Genomic DNA, 6000 nt, shown 5'->3' on the forward strand with positions numbered 1-6000 from the left:
CTCAGACAAACTGCAGCCAACAGAGAAAAATCTGCCCAAGTCTGAAGGTCAAGAACAAAAAGGTCACAATAGAAAGTGATATGAATGAGACAAATGTACAAGGAAATTCAGAAAGCATTAGAAACAGGGGAATCAACTTTTGAGAGATTTTAAACATTTTAACCAAACACTTTCTCAGAGCTGATTTGATTTATTCATGTTTATTTAAGTAATCTTGTATAGATTTAAAGATTAGGAGTATTCTGCATGTAGTTACCATGACAACACAATGCACACATTAGCAAACACTGCCAAAAAAGGTTTGACATTATCTAAAAATTGATTTAAAACTAGTTTTTAGGAGCCTGTGGTAAATACAAGTGTTCATTGTCCCGTTTAAGTGTTCGATTTTCAACCAAAAAGTGAGCATGACTGACTGAAGAATTGTTGACTAATGCTAGTCCTCTAGGACCTGTAATCTTATGTGTGAGAGGCTTGTTTAACAGCACAAATAAGCTCAGCTGTTGTAGATCAGTTCTTTCTGGTCAGATTGTGTTAAAATACAGGTTAGATTTAGTTTAACTCAAATCACAGAGCTTCAGATTGAGTAGTACCTTGAGTTAGCATGCTGATGACACCAGATCAATTATTTATTCTTTATTTGGATCCCTATTAGTTTCTGCCAAGTGGTTGCTAGTCTTCCTGGGGTCCTTAAAATACAAAAAAATGTCACAAATTTCATGTATACAGTGAATAATTTATAAAGATGTAGAGATGCATAAGAAAAAGTCCATCAACATTCTGAAAATTCTGGATTTCGCCTACCCCCTATCTCCACCTATCATTCTCTCGGTGGCGAACCATGGACCTGGATCCTGGGCCTTAACAAGGACCAATTGCTGCCTACCATGACATCCAGTGGTGGCTGATGGTATAAAGTTTTGGGGGGTGCATAAGTCAAAATTATAAATATATATTATATAATATGTGCATTATATGTAGGCTATATAGTATTGTAACAAATTTGGTCACTACTGGCTGAACTATATCTATCAGAGCACAATGCACAGCCAAGCGCAAAGTTTACACAGCAGCACAACCTGGTCCACCGCTAACACCCAGCCCCACCAACGTCAGCAAAACTACAATAAGAGGCTACAGTCACAATATGAACACACAGCAGCTCCTACAGCACAGGGCAGAACACCGTAGCAGCTCCACTGCACCCACAAGCTCATTTCCGCACTATTTAACTATTAATACTATAACACTATTTATCTGTAAGGCTAATTAAGTTTGAAACTGAGCATAAGCAAGTACAGAATGGTTCTGCACTTGCTTGTGATTTTATGTTCAACGTAAAACTTAATTTCAAACATTTTACAGAACCATTTTCAAATACAAAACTTACTGGTATAGAGGAATGCCCTAATGAAAAGGAGGGTCCAGCACACGGTTTTGCAGTTTGAAAGTAAGTGGATATCTTTGTCTTTATTAAGCTCTTTTATAATAATTTGGACCATTTTAGTCAAATAATAACATTGTATGGTCCCAAGCAGGTGGTGGACCATGCATGAACAAAGTTACATCACATACTTTTAATTTTCTGTCCTTTGGCTTTTCATCTCTTCCAACCATTGTCTCAAGACATAGCTTCCATTTAGGAGTTTTACAAGTAAAAGTGTAGGTGACTCAAGGACAGACAATGAATTATGGAAAGCACCGGGTTGGTTGGGGATGGGGCCAAAATGAAAACTGCATGTGAAAAATAAGAGAAGACTATTAACAGTAGCAGTTGGTACAGTATGAAAACAGGTAGCAGCATCTGCTAATCTGGAAAGAACAAAAGACTGCAATTACTCAAATAAACAATAGTGGCTAATTTTGTAGCACATAAACCTTAACATTTTTAAAGTAGATTTAAATATTATCTTGTCATTTGTTTAATTCAGACCTTTTTGCTCGATGGACCTTGCCGGAGCAGATACATTCTCCAACAGGCTCCTACAGTTCCGCTCAAACAGTGAAAGATACAGGACTATATTCATACCATACTCCATACAACTGTGCAACAACTCACCCTTATCTAACAGATAGCCCTATATCCTGTCAATCATCATATCATCTTTGCACTGTCTTCCTATAACTTCTTGTATATAGCTGAGTTTTTTATATTTTATTACTTATTTTTCTATTTTATTCCATGCCTATCTTTTGCCATGTTTCCTTTTTGCTACTTATTTAAAATGTATTATTACCATTTATATTTTTTACTTCTTTGTTATTATATTATATTGTGATTAGTGAGCTCCTGTATCTAAATAATTTCCTTTGTTGATGAATAAAGTTTGTCTAAGTCTAAGTCTAAGTAAGTGATTTATTTATATAGTGCATTTCACAGACATATGTCACAAAGATGCTTTACAGAGCATTATTCATTCACTCCATACTCGGTGGTGGTAAACAACTATTTTAGCCACAGCTGCCCTGGGGTAGACTGACTGAAGCGAGGCTGACAATTGACATCATCGATCCTTATGACCACCACCATCACTCAAGCACAAACCACTTTCACTAGGCAATTTGGGTGAAGTGTCTTGCCTAAGGACACATTTTCCCAGTGGTGTCCAATCCAAGTATTAACCAGGCTCGGCCTTGCTTAGCTTCTGAGATCTGACAGGATCATACTTTGACAAGCTGGTATAGCCACAGGTCTATTAATACTTTGCAGCTCATGTCATCAACATTCCCTGGGAGTGAAAAGCTAACTGGAGACACTAGTCTGTTAGAAACTCTGGTACTCAAATTAGACTTAATCTGATCTTTATTTTAACATAATCTGACCAGAAAGAGCTGATTTAACTGTAACTACAAAAAGTGAGATAAATTGCATCTGAACAGGACCATGAATTCATTCATAGTTCTAGAGATTACTTGTTTAAATCCTTTTTTTTTTGTCTGTGCGTATGTGTGTGCATTGTCACCATGGTAACTGCTGAACATTCCGCCCATAGAGATACATGTAGAGCACCCTTAGCATGATGTCACTGCAAAGTATCAATAGCTCATTACTTGAAAGAGGTTCATTTTGGTCTTAGTTTAGTTTATTTGTTCATTTATCAGGCACAATACACACAAAACAACGTTATATGTTTGTGCCATGCAGGTTATAGCAAAATTACACTAGCACCATTCGATCTCAGTCACATCCATACACTATTTACATATTTATAATTCATGTTGCTGTCTTCCAAGATCATTATCAAATAAATGTTCTATTAAACAGACCAGTGTGATGTTTTACCTTGACATGTTTTTGATACCTTTTTCAAGGAGGGGGACATTTATTTGATAATAATCTTGAAAGACCAAAATGAAGTGGCCGTGTCCTTTCTGAGATGTTTGTTTAAAGATGTATGATGTAACATTTTGGTTTGGGGTCTGTCACCTGCTTGTTTCTATTGATATGTCATTGCTTTGCCTCAAAAGTCCCACAGTATGACATTAAACAGCTCTACCTTAGATTGATTAAATTACAGACGGTTTTATAGCTAAAAATACCTAGCATTCTGACTGTAAGTAGGGTTGCCTCTTCACAGATCTGACCTGTAACTTGGTCTGGTTTGGTTTCAATTAAGATAGAAAGATTAAATGCCATACTTTGAAACATTCCAGACAAAGCAATAACATCTCCATTGAGAAAAAAAGTATTTAAGTAAGTAAAGTATTTGGATCCTCTACCTGAAAAGTTACACAATGCACCTTTAAAAGAACATTTATTTTACTGAATATTCCATGTGTTTTTGATGAATTTCCCAAAGAAACCCAGACACACAGGAAACATGCCAACTCCACAGTGAAAAGCCACCTGGTTTTTTTATAATCCTTTACTGTTAAGGAAAAGAATAAAATGTTCAAAGTGTGCTAAAATGTCCCTCTGTTAGACTCTTCTTTTAGCTTCTTTTAGCCACAGTAAGGCTAAAGTAGTGGAAAATTGCCCTGTGGTCATTTCTGAAGCCGTGTGCAGTGCTCATTTGGTCCACTTATCTGGGATCTAGAGTGGAGCAGGGCCTGGAGAAGAACTGTGTTTGCCTGAGAGAAAAGTGAGGTGATTCAGACCTGACCTAACGCGAACAGTGATTATAGGGCTGCACAATATAGAAAAAAATATATGTGATTTGTGACATTTCAGGAAAAGTAATAACCTTTAACCCTTTGAAACATAAAAACATCATCTCACCTGCTCATGCCTTTAACATTCACAAACTCTGGAAATGTGTGCAGTAAAACGTGAAAATGTTGCTAGTTTGCTGAAGAAACCAAAAAATGCGTGCTTCAAATTTACAGTTATCACGGAAATAAAAATAAACAAGAAGTTTGAACAAAACATAATAAAACAAAATATGAAACAACATGGTAACATTTCGGCATTGTCAAAAACAAAACAATGATAATCTGCATATAAACCAGTATGATGGTGGAGTTTTACTTTCTATAAACACATATTTCCAGACAGAGAGAGAAATATTCAGTATAAGTCGGGTAAAAGTTTAGTTTCTATCAACTGTGGGAGATGATTAAAGCCAAGTGTCCTCATGTAGTTCGGAGCAGGGGATCTTTGAGGTAAAAATAAATAAATAACACGGCTGGATCTTTAACTCTGCTTCTCACTCTCTCTCGAGTCTAAAACTCTCCTCCAACTCGTAATACGATCTCATTAAGACCTGCAGAGTGGTTGCTCCAACACGACAATGACAATTTATGTAACATCTTATTTAGCAGTGAGCAGTGAACGAAGACTTGCTCGCTTTCAATTAACGGCCAGCAAAAAGGAGCAGGAGCAGCTTGTGGAAGTATGGTTCTGTAACCCCAAACTTACTTCACAACTTTTCAGAAAATAGGCTTTTAAAATACCTGGACTGAAATGACCCAGAACAAAACCAGTCTAAGACAAGAAAAGTAAACAACTGTTCCTAATGTACGCAAGATAAGGCAACTTTATTTGTATTGCACAATTAGTACATGTAATTCAAAGTGCTTTACAGAATAAAATCACAATACAAACAAATCAAAATATAAATAGTCAAAAGTCAAAAAATTAACATGGAAAAAGAAGAGTGCAGAATAAACACTTTCAGCCATATGCACAGCTATACAGAACCGTTTATGAGTGGAGGCCTGTCTCACATGTTCAGGGAGATTGTTCCAGGTTTTAGCTGCATAAAACTGAAATGCTCAATCTCCATGTTTAGTTCTGTTTTAGTCCTGGTTTAGTCCTGGTTGAGCCCATGTTTAGTCCTGACTCTGGGCATGAGCAGGAGGCCAGTCCCTGAGGTACTCAAAGTGTGAGATGGTTTATACGGCACTAATATGTCAGAGATGTACTTTGGTGCTAGGCCATGGAGAGGGTTGTACACCAGAAACAGCATGTGTGAAACTGTCCAGTGACTTCAGTTTCTTTACCTATGATATATGTTCATGGTCAGAAGTACCTGGTTGGAGGCAGTGTTGTAGTCAAGTCACCTTTTTTGAGTTCTTTGCTAAAGTCCTCATTGTTAAAGTCCAAGAGCTTATTTGAATCGAGTCCAGATCAAGTCTACACTGTCTACACCGAGTCATTATGGAGTTGTTGATATTATCTAAAACCAAGTCCTTGTCTGGGAAGTCAGTGGTACATATAAATGTCACATTTATGTAATACATTTCTACCTTCAGTGTGAAGTGCTTTATATCAGTTCCCAGTGCTTTTTTGTCTCAGACTAGCACCTTCAAATTTGAGTTGAATATTCAGACAGAAATATCACAATTCCATAAAACATTGTCATGATGACTACCTTTGAAACCCTTTCTGTCACATGGACTACAGAGACTCAGTACATTAAAAATCACACAATTTTACCAAACTGGATATTACTTTCACTAGTGAAGTTGTTACTGAAATTGTATCAAGAATTCTGTTGATTCAACCAGTAAGAAAAGAAAATCTGCTTTGCAAATTCAGACAATCCCAGGCTGCTGTCT

This window comes from Boleophthalmus pectinirostris, unplaced genomic scaffold, assembly GCF_026225935.1.
Source record: "Boleophthalmus pectinirostris isolate CB_2022bp ecotype Guang Dong unplaced genomic scaffold, ASM2622593v1 HiC_scaffold_12, whole genome shotgun sequence".
Classification (NCBI taxonomy): domain Eukaryota; kingdom Metazoa; phylum Chordata; class Actinopteri; order Gobiiformes; family Gobiidae; genus Boleophthalmus; species Boleophthalmus pectinirostris.